Below are 16,380 nucleotides of genomic sequence, written 5' to 3'. Positions count from 1 at the left end.
CAAAACATCTATGAAATTATCATCAAGGAAATGTTTCATATTTAAGATTTTTTTTGGTATGAGCCAAGCTTCACAAGAATTTGGCTATGGAGAAAAATATAGATCTTTGTTATTAGGTAAATTATGCATATCTTGCAGTTTAATACATTACAACCTTATGGTGTGAACCCTGGGCTTCCCTGGAAAGTATCACATAGGATAATTGAATAATTAGAAGGGTGTCACAGTAGTGCAGCAGATAGTGTTATCACCTACAGGAGGAGGATCCATGGGTTGATTCTCAGCTGGGGTGCCTTCTATGTGGAATTTGCATATCCTCTCTGTGTTCATGTGGGTTTTCTCCAGGTGCTTTGGTTTCCTCTCACATACCAAAGACATGCAATAGGTAGATTGAATGCTCTAAACTGGCCGTAGGTGTGAGTGTGCATGTGTGTATGTGTGTGTTGTGGAAGAACAACTGCAACAAAGCTAGCCATCCAGCAGTGTGAACCTTGGGTCTAGATGATTGTCACTCTTGAAGTGACACCCCAACCCCAAGTGTAAAAATGGGAAAAGGAATTGATGGATGGATGGCTTAAACTGAATAATTAGAGGAAGTTGTTCCAAGTATATACTGGGTCTTTTTGTTATGTTTTGCTTCCATTTGAAGAGTTTGTTGACTCAAGATATTAGTTATATTAAAACTTTTTTAACTACTTTCTTGTTTATTTTTGTATTATTATTAATTATTGTTTATATAGGGTGTTGCAAATCTGCCCACAACGAAAACAGATGGCTCCTCTTTAGGATCTTAACTTTCTGCTTGAAAAGCTTACTCTTTTTTCTTCCATTTGAACCAGCTCCGCGGGCTAAATTGAGGCTCTTAGCATAGAAGACTGTTTTATTCATTGCTCAAATTTCTGTTAAGAGAGTATTTGAGTTACAAGATCTTACGGTGAGTCACCCTACCTCATTTTTTAAAAGGTCAGGGGTTCTTTGAGAACTAACCCTTCACCTATGCCTAAAGTAGTCTGAGAATAAACCCTAAACCAGACTATTAATCTTCATGTCTTCTTCCCTGAATATAAGCACAATGAAGAAAAGCTTCTTCACAAACTGGATGTGAAGAGACAGCTCAGATACTACCTAGACAAAGCTCTAGACTTCAGGAAAGCTGATCAGATGTTTGTTTCCTATGAAGGTAAGAGAAAAGACAAGCAGTGTCAAAGCAGACTATTTGCAGATGACTGTCTCATCCTATTTACTACTGTTATACTCATCATAATAAGCCACTTCCAGGCAGGGTTAGAGCCTATTCCACAAGGGCTTTGGCTTCTTTGGTGGCTTTCTGCAAAGCAGTGGATTTTAGAAGTATTATAGAGGTGGCAACTTGGCCCACTGTACATACTTTTACAAAGCACTGCAAATAAGATTCCTTTTCCAGGTCCAGAACAAGCCTTGTTAGGACCATTCTCTAGTGGCTCCTGAATTCTTAATGCATTTTTCCTCCTGCCTTCTTAGTTCCAAGTTATGGTAATCAACCCAAATAGCTTAGGCTACTGCAACAGTGATCTAAATGCTGAACATAGTACAGTTGTGTAAGTACATTTACCATTACAGTAGCTGTTCTAACAGATCACTATTGAAGTAACCACTCCTCCCTCCAGCCTTCTTATTTTGTCTGTTTTCCTTTTGGATTGCTAGGGAGTAGATGTATAGTCCTTACTGTTTATAGTTTACCATAAGGTACGTTTCCTAGCATTATTCTTTCAAAGCTCTTGCCTCTCTTGTTATAGGCAAAAAAAAACTCTGAACAAATTGATGCTCTTACTATCTTTATATTGGAGATCCCCTTTGACCTGACTGTTAGAGCATGTGGAAGGCATCCTTAAGCTTTGAAAGCTGTATGCTGTCTGGGATAAGACCTAAGTGTCTTAGGCCACTGCTACTGTTATGGAACGTTTACTTACAGGATTGTACTTTCTTTTCCTTCGTTTTATTTGTCTTTTATTTAAACAGATAATGGCTGTAGACTCCACCTTTAGACTTGATCGTATGCAGGGTCCTTTATTTATACCAAATACTTGCTTATAATACTACCTTTCTTCACTGTGTATTCAGAATGAAACATAAAAACTAAAGTGAACACTAAATACAGTGTGTTGCTTCTTAGAAGAATGTGTTTTACCAAAAACTGTAAACTTAGGTCTTTGACTTTCATTCACAGGCATTTTTGTCTTTTGTATCATTGTTTAATTGCTGTCTTTTTGTTTATTTTTGCTTCATTTTTTATCATGACTTATTTTATAATAACATAATGGATTTTCAGTTCTTTTTGTCAAGCATGTGAGTAATTTCTGATTGTTTAAAATAAAATGTTAGCTGTAAATGTAGCGCTACTTAAAAGTAAAATTAGGAACCTGAAGATAAGGAAATCCTTAGGCACACAAGTTTGCAGATGTCATAGTTATACCATAGAATTGTGATTATTTATTGCATTTTGCAAACTGATTAAATCCCACTTGGTCTCTGTTACTTATTTAATGCAGATCAGAGATGCGAACTACATACCATCAATAGGAAATTCGGTCAGGATATTAAGAAAACTCCTTTGTTATTCATCAGCAAGCTTAAACTGTTTTAGTGTTGAGAAAGTTATCTATGTCAGTCATGTTTCTCTTTATTTTCACAATATTGTAACACTGTGTTTGATGTGTTTGTCTTGCTCACAAAAAACTTTGAGTCAGAGAAAAATACGTATTCGTTTTCTTACTAAATGCATGTAATAAGTGCCTAAGATAAACCATGATGATTTATTTTAATAATTCTTTAATTATTTTTGAGCAATGTTGCACTTAGGTCATAACAAATGTAACTGGCAGCAGATATGTTACTGAACTACAATAAACAGCTAAATCGTTGTTGTTGTTGTTGCTGTAGTTTTATGATATCATACGTAAACAAGCATTTGTCAGTAATAATTATCTCCTTGCACAGTGCTTATGCCTGAAAGAAGTACCAGGAGTCATCGTGCCAGCCAAGTGTTTGCTAAGATCTGTAAAATGAAACATGTTACATATTTGTGAGAGGATATTTTTACAAACTTTACATTCACACAGCTGTTAACTGACTTTTAGAAAAGAACTTTATACCTGGGATGGGTATGTGTGTGCACATGTCAAAGCTGTAGGAAGGCCACAAAATTCCAAGGAATATGCTCAGTAGTGTGGAAGAGTTAAAGAACATTCCCATCAAGCAGTGCTTGTGTGTTCAGAAGGGTAGCAAGGAGCTAGTGTAACTTTTTCGATTCAGTGTAGTAAGGTATTTAGCAAACAGTAGTAAAATTATGTTATGTAGAGACCTAATAGTTATATGTGTAGCCTGAAAAACTTACATTTCTTTTCTTATTGATTTATTTATTTTGTCCTCAAATTTTGCGAGAACTTTTTCCTTCAGATTCATTTTTTTTTTCCCCCGGGGGGGGGGGGTTGCTAAATGGAGGCATTGCCCAGGGAGCCATCAACCTTGCTATAGCTGTGGTGTATGTGCATTTTTCAGATCTGCATCTAACACACACATACATACAGACACACACACACACACACACACACACACACACACACACACACACACACACACACACACACACACACACATATTTAACATTATTTAAACTTTCACATTGTGGCTTGTTAAATTATTTAAAAGACCACTGCCTGCAGAATGTGTGTGTGTGTGTGTGTGTGTGTGTGTGTGTGTGTGTGTGTGTGTGTGTGTGTGTGTGTGTGTGTGTGTGTGTGTGTGTGTGTGTGTGTGTGTGTGTGTGTGTGTGAGTGTGTGTGTGTGTATGTGTGTCTAGAAATAAGAGCGAGAGAGAGAGAGAGAGGAAAGAGCTACTATGTATCTTTGTAGAAATATTGCATTTCTTTTCCTAGTGCTTCTTTTTTTTTTCCTCCTAGACAACAGTTGAGAGGGTGCCAACATGCGGATTGCCCATAGCACCAACTGCCCCCACTGTAGGATTGTTTTGTGGTTCATAGGAACTGGAATTGAGCCACAGAATTGACTATTGTATAGAAATGTATATTTCTTGGTTTACATTGCCCATATTATTATCTTGTTTGTTTACAGTGTGGATTTTTATTGCAGCATGTTATTTAAAGTCATTTGACTTTGAATTCTAAATGTTCTAGTTAAAAGTGAAAATGAAGCTTGTGTCTCTTGGTAATCCATAGGAACTAGAAGAGGCTAATTACCCATGAAAGTGGAAACAGCCATCTTTATTAATAAACATTATACTGTTTTCCTTAAAAATGTTCACTTGAATTGCTTCTGCCAAAGAGATCTGATGTGCAGGAAAAGCCTATTTCTTGACTTGAATCACTGACATTGGTATCTTCTTTGACTGCAGTGTGCATCTTGTTTTTTCAGTCTTATTTAAAGTCACTTCTTGAATTCTAACAGTTCTGATCTGGAGAGAAAAATAATTGTCTTGATTTTTAGGAGCTAGAGGTTAATTGTCTCTAAACTGTGGGAAAAGCTAGATACTAGTATTTTTATTTATAAATATTCCATGTTTTTATTTATTTATTTATTTATTTTGAAAAAGCTGTCTCAAACTGGTCTGTCATAGAACAGACTGATGTGTTAAACAAGAGTTCTCGGTTTCATTAGTTCATAGATTCATAGGTGTTTTCTAGGCGAACAATCACAAGGACCTTTTTAAGCCTAGCCATTCATCCCAAATCTCTGACAAGTGTAAGTAGGACTTGGGAGATGAAACATTCACAAGCATGGGCCTGGAAGATGAACCATTTACAGGATGCCTGTGTCTATAAGAGACATACGTCAGAAACCAGGGATGAATTTTCTGTGCCACATCGAGTTGTTCAAGTTACACTTAAATTTGGTTAGGGAGGAACTCTACTTCATATTGATGGGGAGCCTGTTCGAAAGACGAGGTAGCCTCTGGAATGCATACCTGTCTCTCCAGCAGGTCCTATTTATATCACAGGCATGGTTTAAGTATTCAGAATGGGTCATTCTGGTGCTGTTTGTTTTGCAGTCATGCAGGAGATCCACCAGAGTGTCATTTGACAATGCCTTGTATGCCAGGCATAGAACTCCCCTCAACAACCTATAGGAGACAGAATACAGGGATAGAGCTTTGAGGCTGTCTGCAGAGGACATTTTATTTACACCCTGTATTCTTTTAGTGAGGAACCTCTGTAGGCATTCCAATTGTTGGATATGCCTGTGTAGGTACATACCAAAGGGGGCATTGTACTAAATGATAGGTCTGATGAATGATGAGTACAATGGAACAAAGCCTTCTTTGGACCAAGATGCCACACCTTTGTTTATAAATTGCAAAAAATAAAATGATTTCCTCACTGCTGTAGACATGTGATGGTCAAAGGCTAGATCTGTGTGTCCTCAAGTCCCTGAGTACTGGGTTAACTCTTAGGTGTGTGTTGTCAGCATGATAGTTACCAGGGGTGGATGACTTTCCAAAGGATACTATTATGCATTTCTTGGCATTTAGTTTTAGTCCAAGGCTCTGACATCAGTTGTCTGTCTGTGTCAGCCCTTCCTGGAGAACATTTGTGTCAGGGAGGGATTCAATGATAGCTCCTAATTTGCAATCATCTGCAAATTTAGTCAGCCATATGCCAGTGACATTGGCCTTGACTTCAGAGAAAAAGGAGTAGTTCCAGGACTGATCCCTGAGGGACTCCACTTGTGACTGGCCTCGTTGTAGAGGTGGCTCCCCAATTCTAACTTCCTGGGTCCTATCTGTGAGCCAGTTGTCTATCCACCAGGCGACATCAGGGTTTGTACCGAACCTCTTATGTTTGTCGATAATGCCCGAGTGAGCTATTGTATGAAATGTCTTGGCCTAGTCAAGGTAGGCAGTGTGGACAATTTTGCCCTCATCCATTGCTTTGGTGACCTTCTCAAAGAAGTCCGCCAAGTTGAGGAGACATGACCTGCCCTGGACAAAACCAAATTGGGTTGGGTCCAGTGCCTGGAGCTTTACCATGTCATTAATGAACATTTCCATTTTAATTCTTTCCATGGCTTTGCATATGAGACTAGTGAGACGTATGGGTCTGTAGTGTGTAGGGTCTGTTATCTTGTCCATTCCATTATCATGTTTTATTGCAGTGTGTGTTCTTCTCCTTTGAATACTAAAAGGTCTGGTTAGGGAAGGAAACAAAGCTTGTGTTTTGATTCATAGGAGCTAGAACAGGTGAATTTCTTATGAATTGAGGCAAAAACTAGAGATTAGTATTTTAATTTATAAATATTCCAAGGTTTTCATGAGAAACCTCATTTGAAATGTCTCTACCACAGAATAGATCTGCTATGTGGGAAAAATGTTCACCTTCCCACTCTGCTCCTTTTTTTTGTTCTTAAACCTAATGACTCTGGGGTTGTCCAACCCTTATGTTAAATCTGACCAAAAAATACCTTACTGGTTCTCGTTCATTAGCTCTTGTTACTTATCTTACTTTTTGCCTAAGCTTTTCTTACATTATATGTCCTCAGTTATCAGTTTTTGTACTCATTTTGGATCTATACTGTGTTTATACATGTCTTTAGTTGACGTCAAAAAACACTACTTCCCCCAATTGTGTCCTATCCTTCATTCCAGCTTACTATGCCTATCAGGCATTTAAATCCAGTGGCAGCTGCAGTGGAGAATCTGTATTTATTTCTAACCCAGTGTCTAGCACCAGATTCTGTATAATATTATTCTAGAACAGGCTGCATTCTTAACAGCATTCACCAAACTTAATAAGCAGTCTCTGTAGATCATCAGGTAGCACACTCACCATTGGTGGAGAAGGCTGTGGGTTCTATTCCTTACTAGGTAGCTGGATTGATTTTCCAGTGCTTACACTGCTGTGCAGCATAAGGCAGGGTGCATTGCTACTGAGTGTGCTGTCCTTCAGATGAGATGATAAACAGAGGCCCCAATTGCATGGGCTGGTTGTAAATCAGGTGAGGCTATATGATCCCACAGCACCTACTGAAAAGAGTAGAGGCAAAAAGTCATAGGCATTCATAAGCCATATTGCTGAAACACTTGATGTCCTTAATGGGTCATTTGCATATATGCCATGGGCCTCTCTTACAGGAGGTTTAAGGTATCACACAGTGAAACATCTAGCTTGGATAGGTTTTTCTTATAGATTTTAATAAATGGTTTGTCATTGTGACCTTTTCACTCTTTGGTTAGGATGTTGGTTGGGATATTTTGCAGACACCTTAATGGTTATGGACATCTGCTAGGCTATAGACCCTGTGTTTCTAAAGTATAGCTAAATTTCACTTATGTTCTACTGATGAGGTCATAAGAAGGCAGAAATATGCATGTCCAGAACTACTGCGGTTTGGCTTTATTGGACTGAATGTATCCACAAAGACTTAGAAAGAAAATGTAAAAAGTCATGAAAATTCATAAGCCATATTGCTGAACCACGTGATGCCCTTAAGGGGTCATTTACATATATCCCATGGGCCTATCTTACAGGAGGTTTAAGGTATCACACAGTGAATACTGTAGGCTGGCTAGGTTTTTCTTGCAGTTTATATACACACACACACACACACACACACACACACACACACACACACACACACACACATATATATAGATATATAGATAGATAGATATATATACATACATATACATACATATACATACTTACATAGATACATATTTACATATTTATACAATTATTTTTATGCATTTTCATACTTTATACATCAAAACTTGCCATTTTTATATTGAGTCCCCATTCCTTTTTACATAACCATAATCTAGCCTTCTTTAATATAACTGACAATATCATTTTACCATTGAACATAATTTCATTAATTCTTTCATTCCATATTACCCAAATTACATAAAAAACTTCTTTATCTAAATCTATTTTGAAATTTTAACTTATATTTTCATAATATCCATATTCAATCATGCCCATCTTTATATCTTCATATTTTTAATACCTTCAGAATCTTTTTCTATGCATAATTTAGGGTTTATATTATATTCTCGAATGCCGACAATGTTGACTCTGACATTGTCGACACAAGAATAGCGAATGCTGAGAATCTCGAATGTGTAATTTAATTGGAAATCTCCATAAGGGGAGCTTTCCATTTACTGCAATGTAATGTGGTCTCACAGTTGGTATATTTAAGGAGCGGGGCATTGGGGGTGCAAGGGTACTTGCCCCCCTGCTTAATCCCGTTAGGGTACTTTTTTCTTTCTTTTTTTTTTTTGAGTCTTTTTGTAAGGTCAACGTTTGAAGACATCGACCATATGGTGTTCGATGTTTTCAACCGTCAATCTTATAATATAGACCCATAATTTATTCCACAATTTTTTTTACTCTCTTACATTAAAAAAAGTTCTGTTGTTTCTTATTACACACAATATAAACATATTCTTTCATTATTCTTTTTCTAAGGCATATTTGCCTTAACAGGCACTATTCCCAGCCTCTACCAAAAAATCTTGGCATTCAACATTGTATTTACATCATCTAGTTCTTTCTTTAGTTGCTTTAATCTTTGCTTCTGAAACATTTTCCCATGGATTTATATAATAATGCCTTTCCATAATCTTGCTATATCCCATCTTTCTATCTCCTTCTACTTCATCAATTTTTATTTTCTACATTCTTATCTTTGCTGATAGTTCTCTATTCCTTTTTTGAAATATTCTTTTGTTCTTTTATTTCTTATATTTCCCCAAATTTATTATACTTATACTTTAGCATAATTTCACAATTTTTTCATTCTTTTCAGTTAACCATTTCAAAATCTTATGTGAGTTTAATGAAGCAGCACATACTATTGGATATACCATACCTAATCTTCCATTTTTCCTTATCCATATAAATTACCCTTTAACAGGAATTAGTCTTGATCTCCATACAAAAGAAAAAAATATTTCTAATAACAGTTTTTCATATATCCTAAGAATCATGATAACTCTAGACAAATATGATATATTTCCCAATAACAATAAATAAATGAGGTACACTTTTTCTTTTACATTAATTTATACATTTCTCATAATATACAATATGTTTTATTTCCTTTATTATTAGATCCCATCCTTTCTTATGATCTTCTTTATCAAATTTATCCCTAAAGAAAATATTTCCTTCATAGAAAATTGAATACCTGATATTTTTATTGTATCCCCCACTCCTTAAACTTTTTCTTTATTAAGCATCATACCTCTTTCTCTTAAACCTTCAGCAAAAATATATAATAACTTTGCTCATCCACTGTTTATTTTTAGTTGTTATGATACTATCATCTCCATAAGACATCATATCTGGAATTTCAATTTCCATTTGAATTTTATAATTTGCATTTTTCATTTTCTGATTTACCTTTCTAACCACTGAATCTATAATCAAAGCAAATAAAATACTGCTCTAGGACACCCTTGCTTTATACCACTATTCATATTTATTTATTTACTTATCTATTCATTAATTAAAACCATTACTTTATTGTTCTCATAAGCTGTTATACACACTTGCTTAATCTTATAATTAATAGTATATGTCCATTATTTTTCACAACATGTCATGCTGTATAGAATCTAATGCCTTAGTAATATCATGTACCATATGTTTTACATATTCCAATTTGTATCATCTATAATTTCTCTCATTATAATTCAAAAATTCCTGACATCCTTTTCCTATACTGTATACACTTTCTTGCATGATATATTGCATCTTACTTTCTAATCTCTTTTGTATTATTTTCATAAATATCTTATAATCTATATTATTTAGAACTGTTGGTCTCCAATTTTTACATCTTCCCTTTCTCACTTTTTCCATATAAATTTTAATATTCCACTATATAATTCCTTGCATTTCAATCCATCATTCCACCATTCATTAAATATACATATTAAGCATTTCTGCCATTTGTCTACATTTTTATACATTTCAAACCCAGTACCATCTGGACCTAATACTGAGTCAACATTTAACTGTTTAAATACCTTTTCTAAATCATATAAGGTAATCTCTTTTTGTTCAGAAATTTTTTAACTTCTCATTCCTTTATATCATGTGCCGTTTTACTAAACATTTCTTCTCCATAGCTTACAATTTCCATAATTTGTTGCTGACTTTTCTTTTCATCACTTTCTTTGTCTTTCATTTCTCTCATTATACTACTACCTTCTTTTTCTATTTTACTTAAATAGGAGGACATTTCTTCTTTTCTTCCTTATAGAAAATATTTTTATTTATAAGGTACTTCTCTGATTGTATCATATTTTTCCTATAAATATCTTTTTCTTTCTCGTAATAATCTCCATTATTGTTTTCCAAAATTTTTATGACTTCTCTATGCATTTTAGCATGTTCTTGTTTTACTTGTTTTCTTTCTTTGTTATTCCACAATACATAACTATTTTTATATTTTGTTTTGAAGCAATCCACCATTCCACCCAGTTGAAGTGAAATATTCTCATATTAATATGATCTCTCCATAATTGCTTGATATATTTCTTTCATTTTTCATTCCATTCCTTTCAGTTATTGTTTTTATACCTTTTCTTATCTTTATATACTCTTCATTATAATATATTTATAACCATACTTCCAAATGACCTAAAAAAATCCTGTTGTAATAGTTTATTCTTCCATTATACCTATTCCTTCTGATACCAAAAAATAAGACTATTTCAATTTTTGTCCATGCTTTTTTGTTCCATATAACTAATTTTCCATATTTTATTTCTATCATTATTTTTTACAACTTTTCCTCTTTTCTTATTTCCTGTTAAATTACAAGTGCAATCTCAGTAATTATTATGTCTGTGTTAACAAAAATATAAAGCAATATTTTCTGAAATAAATTTGCTTTCGCTTTCGTATTTACATATGCATATATAGCAATAATTCTATATATTTTTTCTTGCCACCTTAAATCTATAACAGTTGTTCTTCCAATTTTTCCTATTATAACATTTAAAATTTGAATTACCATTCTACATAACATTGCTTTTCTTGAAAAATGTTCATTCCTTATATTCCATATTATTTCCATATCCCATAGTTTTTGTGTTTGTAGTCTCACTTCCTGTGTCAAAATCCTTATATCCACATCACATTCATTACACCATTCTAGAATTGCTATTCTTGTAATATTTATACTATTAACATTCACAGAAAGAATTCTTATGCTATTCCTTTCTCTATTTCTTAATTTAGTATATATCATCATTGTACTAATCTCCTATAAGAAAGGCTTCATCCATTCCCTTTCTTTCTCTTTTATATCAAGGGCTTTAAGTTTTCTCTTTCTATCTTTAAATCTTCTACCAGTAGAAGTCTTTCTTCCTCTTGCCATTCTCCAACTTATATCCTCTTTGTCACTGACTTCTGAGTCTGCCTCTAATTCCTCTCCTTTATTCTCTTTTTTAACATCTCCTTTTTCTACAGTTTCATCTATTTCTATGCCCTCTTCACTCCTTTGTGCCTACCTTTGATTTGATTTATAACACTTTGCTCATCCTCTTTTTTTTTAGAATCCATCCATAAATGGCCCTTTTTTACATTTATAGCATTCAAGTTTATTTTGCTTCATGCCCAGTTTTATCACATATATAACATTTTTTCTTGTGATAATTATTAATTAAATGTTCTTCATTTCCACAAAAACTAATAAGTCTTTGGTTGTACCCAGCATTTCACAATACCCTTTTACCAGCAATGTTTATGGCACTTGGAATATGTACAATTGTATCCATTTCCATTTTCAGAATAATAATGCATTCCCATGCACCAGTCCATAAATCCCTATTTTCATAAACTTTTGATATAGTTATTATTTCTTTACATACATTTTTAAATGTTCTTTTAAAATTCTCTCTATCCACTTCTATTCAGGATTGTATATGTACCTTATTTTTAGTTTGTTGAACAAAATGCCCTTATTATATATTCAGTCCAAGGATTGTCATTCTGTCTTTTTTCATATAAACAAAAAAATCTTTCCATGGCTTACACAGTCTCAAATAAAATGTCACAAAATGTCTCTTTGTTAATCAGAATAAATGCTCTTACCTCTTGATCTTTTGTTCCTAATGGTAAAATCACATTGCATTATACCTCAAATTTATTCAGTTCATTTTCCTTCTGGCTCTGTATCTTTAATATAAACTATCTTTTCACACTCTCTTCTTCTCTTTTTCTCTCTCTCCCTCCTTCCAATGTAGCCGCTGCCACTTCTGAATACATCCTCTTTCAATTCTTTCCTGCCAATATCTACTTTCCATCCCTTTGTTTATTTTCTCCATTATGTCACCCCAGGAAATTTCATTATCTGGCTCACTCTGATTTATAAAGTCCTGCAACAAATCATCCCACAACCCTGCAGACTGAAGGGTTGTAATCACACATTCCTCTAAGTTTCATCGGTTTGCTCAAATAGCCCTTTCTGAAATACATCCTTGAATCCTCTATGCTTTCTCTGAGCTGGCATTTGCCTCCACTCCCTGCTGCTGTTCTATCTCATGTACTGTCTTAACAGAGACCTCCACACTAAGAAAGGGACATATACATATATTCACATTCCAACAACAACAAAAATGAATAACAATGAGTAGGAGGTTTATTGGTATATATATATATATATATATATATATATATATATATATATATATATATATAATTCATATTTTTACATATTTGCATATTTACCTGTTTACAATATTCACATATTTTAACATCAATCAATACAGTTATATTCCTATTTTAAGTATTTCCTCCACTCTTTAATAACCCACAAACAAAGCCATATTGTGTCCAGTATTTTTGTCAAAGTCCATTTTCCATTGCTTTGATTTCATCAAGTCTTTCATTCCATATGACCCATGTTACATAAAAAAATGATTATGTCCATTTTCATGGCTTAATTCTGGGATCTAGTCACATAAAACCCATACTCTATCATGTCCATATGTAACATTTCAAAATTTAAATACGTTTTAATTAAATCATGTTTATGTACTTCTTTCCACAGTTTTTGAATTTGCTTACATTTAAAAAAAATGTTCTGTAGTTTCTAATTTTTTACATCCATTCCATATTCTATCCTATTTTTTCTTATATGGCACATTTGCCCCCACTGGTAATTGTCCTATGGACAACCTCCACAAAAAATCATTATATTATAATTGTTATGATTTTTGAATCTCATCATTGTTGCTTTCTTCTTATCTATTTCTAACTCTCTCCATGCAGCCACCAAATAAAAGGATCTCACAATGTTAATATACCATTTTTTCCATTATTTTCAATCACATTCTTTTTTTAATTACCACAATACAGTTTTGCTGCAAAATTCTTTTATTTCTTCATTAAAAAAAAACACTTTTACTTTTTTAATTTCCATTTCTTCCCAAATTTCTGTATATTTATAATACATTATTGTTTCTATCAAGTCTTTATTATTTTTCATTATTCCTTTTAGTGCTTTATATATACTAAAAGAAGCTGCACGCACAATCAAATTAATCAGCCCCAACTCCCCTTGTTCATCTTTCATATACAAAATTCCTCTTTTAACTGGGTTCAATCTTAACCCCACCCAAATAAATGAAAAAAAAGTATCTGCATAATTTCTTTTTCATGTTTCATTGGCATCATGTAAACATTTTCTATATAAGCTATTTTAACTATTATGGTGTTTATTAAATGTGCTTTCCTCTTGTATGAAAACCTATATGCCTTCCAGAATGTAATCATGTCTTTCATTTCTTTAATAATTTTGTCCCATTGTTCATGCCTGTATTATGTACTTCCAAATACTATTCCTACAATATCTGTACTATTCTCATTGTCTTCTGTATCTCCTATAATACATTTATACCCAAAACTTTACATTTCTCTTTATTTATGTTTAAACCAGTTTTCTTCAACTATGTAGTTAATTTTCCATTAATTTGTACAATTCAGGCTTTATTTTTTGCTATTACTAGAATATCATCAGTGTAAGGATACATTATTGGCAACTGTATTTCCCCCATCATTCTATATCCTCGCTTACTTGACATCTTATTAATTTCCATTATTACTGTGTTCGTGATTATAGCGAAAATCAAACTGATTGCAGGACATCCTTGTTTTATACCACACTCTATTTTCAAATTATCCCCAATCCAACCAGACCTTGGTGTTTCCTCACCAAAAGGACCCAAGGTCTTAGTATCATTATCTACTCTGACAGAGTAAAAGCTCTAACCCCCTACTCAGTTTGGAATAGAATCTTAAATGGCTGATGTGTGCTTAGCTTTCCACACCACAAATTTCCCAGCAATCTTCAAACTCCTTCACTTAAATAGAACTGGTGATGAAGTGAACACATTCTCTAGAGACCTAAATTTATACCACCTCAATTAAAACTCCAGCTGGAATAGCAGGTAGCTAACCCTATGTATTCTCTGTTTATGGAATAGGCAGAGTATTTCCCTGGCCAGCTCCTAAAACCAGTCTAAATTACTGAATGGGCAATGACAAATATTCACTTAATGTAGGACGCTATTAATCTACCACTAATATTAGGTGATATTTTTGAGCTTCACAGTGGTCTTCTTGACTCTAAGTTTAGTAAGAACCTATAAACGTATGTATGTAAAATGGTAAATTTATGAGTAATACTTAAGCAATAACCAACAACGTGGTGTGGTATATTGAAGATTTACCCATGGTTGGTGTGGTTTAATCATGAGGGTGAAGCCCGAGTGATTAACTGAAGCCAACCGTAGGTAAATTTCAATATACCACAACCACGGAGTCGGTTATTGCTATTATACAATGACATTATTTAAGAAAAAAATACTTACTTTTCTTAAATAATATCTTTGTATAACGAAGCATTACTGTTCTTCCACTGGTGGTGGTATACTGCTTCCTTGTGTTGCTGTACTGCACATGTGTATGGGACTTGCATTCCTACACATACCCAGTACATTAATGCTTTAAATGGAAGCAATGGAGAGAAGAAAGTCTCAGTTGCTCCATTTTTATTTATTACAAAAAAAAAAAAAAGGTTTTGGACACTTTATACCAACAGAAAAAAGTCCAGGCGACCGGATCTTTTTCCGTTGGTATATTGTGGGATTTACAACGGGCACGCTGGCCAATCAGGGTGCACGTTTTGGAATATTAATGGGAGGTCATTGTATAATATTTATTTATACATATGTAAATACATGTGTAAGTGCAAATGAGTCCAAACTAAAGGAAGTAAGGGGCCCTGTGTTATTTTTGTTTTCCTCAAATGAGAAACAGAGCAAATAGGCCCCATTTATTGAATGCACTTGCCTTGAAAATGTAGGATACAGGTAGGATACCTCCAGTTTATGCAAAATACGACAAATGCCTTTTTGTCTTTAGTAAAAAATAAACAAAGCAAAGAGTTAGCTTTATTTACTGTAAATACTAGATACTAAATACTAAATACTAGATACTATGGTATTGAAATCCTCAGTTTCATCTCTACAAGAAAATATAGTGAGTAGGTAAGCACAGAAGGAATACAATAATAATCTGATTGTTAACTGGGTAAGTCCACTGGTCCCACAGTCCCTTTTTAGGGACAACCAAAGAACAATGTCTGACTAAGTGGCTTGATCACTGTGACACAGTAGGCAAATTGAAACTATGGGAATTAAACCTAAAATTGACAAAAACATACTATACAAACTTGTAATATACTAAGCAAAATAACCCCAAATGTTTCTGGTTCTCTAGTAACAAACTTGTGCATCCTGGCCACACTACTCAACCAGCCCCATCACTAATGACACTGATTGCAACACTCAAATAACGAATGAATGCGATAGAAAAACTCACTTTATTTAAAACACGAAACAAAGCTTTCGGGTATAACCCTTCTTCAGTGTTTGTTAATATGTTTTAAACTAAAAACATTTTCATTATATAACCAGGACAGACAAAAAACACATGACACAGCCCACCTATAAGATAATACTTAAGGAAGAAACAATTTACAATTAAAGCTACATCACTATATTTAAAACCATATAGAACACAAATACATTATTAGTGTTTAAAAAAGTACATATATCATAAAATATTTTTATATAAACGTATTTATATAAAGTGAACAATACATAAATCATAAAAGAAGAGAACATATATAACATTGAGTGATACTGTTTCTGTCTAAATTCCAACATTGGTTTGATGGTAACTATATTATTTAGTCCAGGTTTCTTATCAGCATTTAACCTGATAATCCATTTATATTCAGCAATATCAAGTTTATTAATTGTATCACCTAACCTTAAACACTTATTTATTATTTGCAACACTTTAA

Source organism: Protopterus annectens, chromosome 7.part0 (genome assembly GCF_019279795.1).
Source record: "Protopterus annectens isolate FY-2018-M chromosome 7.part0, PAN1.0, whole genome shotgun sequence".
Lineage (NCBI taxonomy): Eukaryota > Metazoa > Chordata > Ceratodontiformes > Protopteridae > Protopterus > Protopterus annectens.
The sequence above is the reverse complement of the archived record's forward strand: the minus strand, read 5'-3'. Positions refer to the sequence as shown.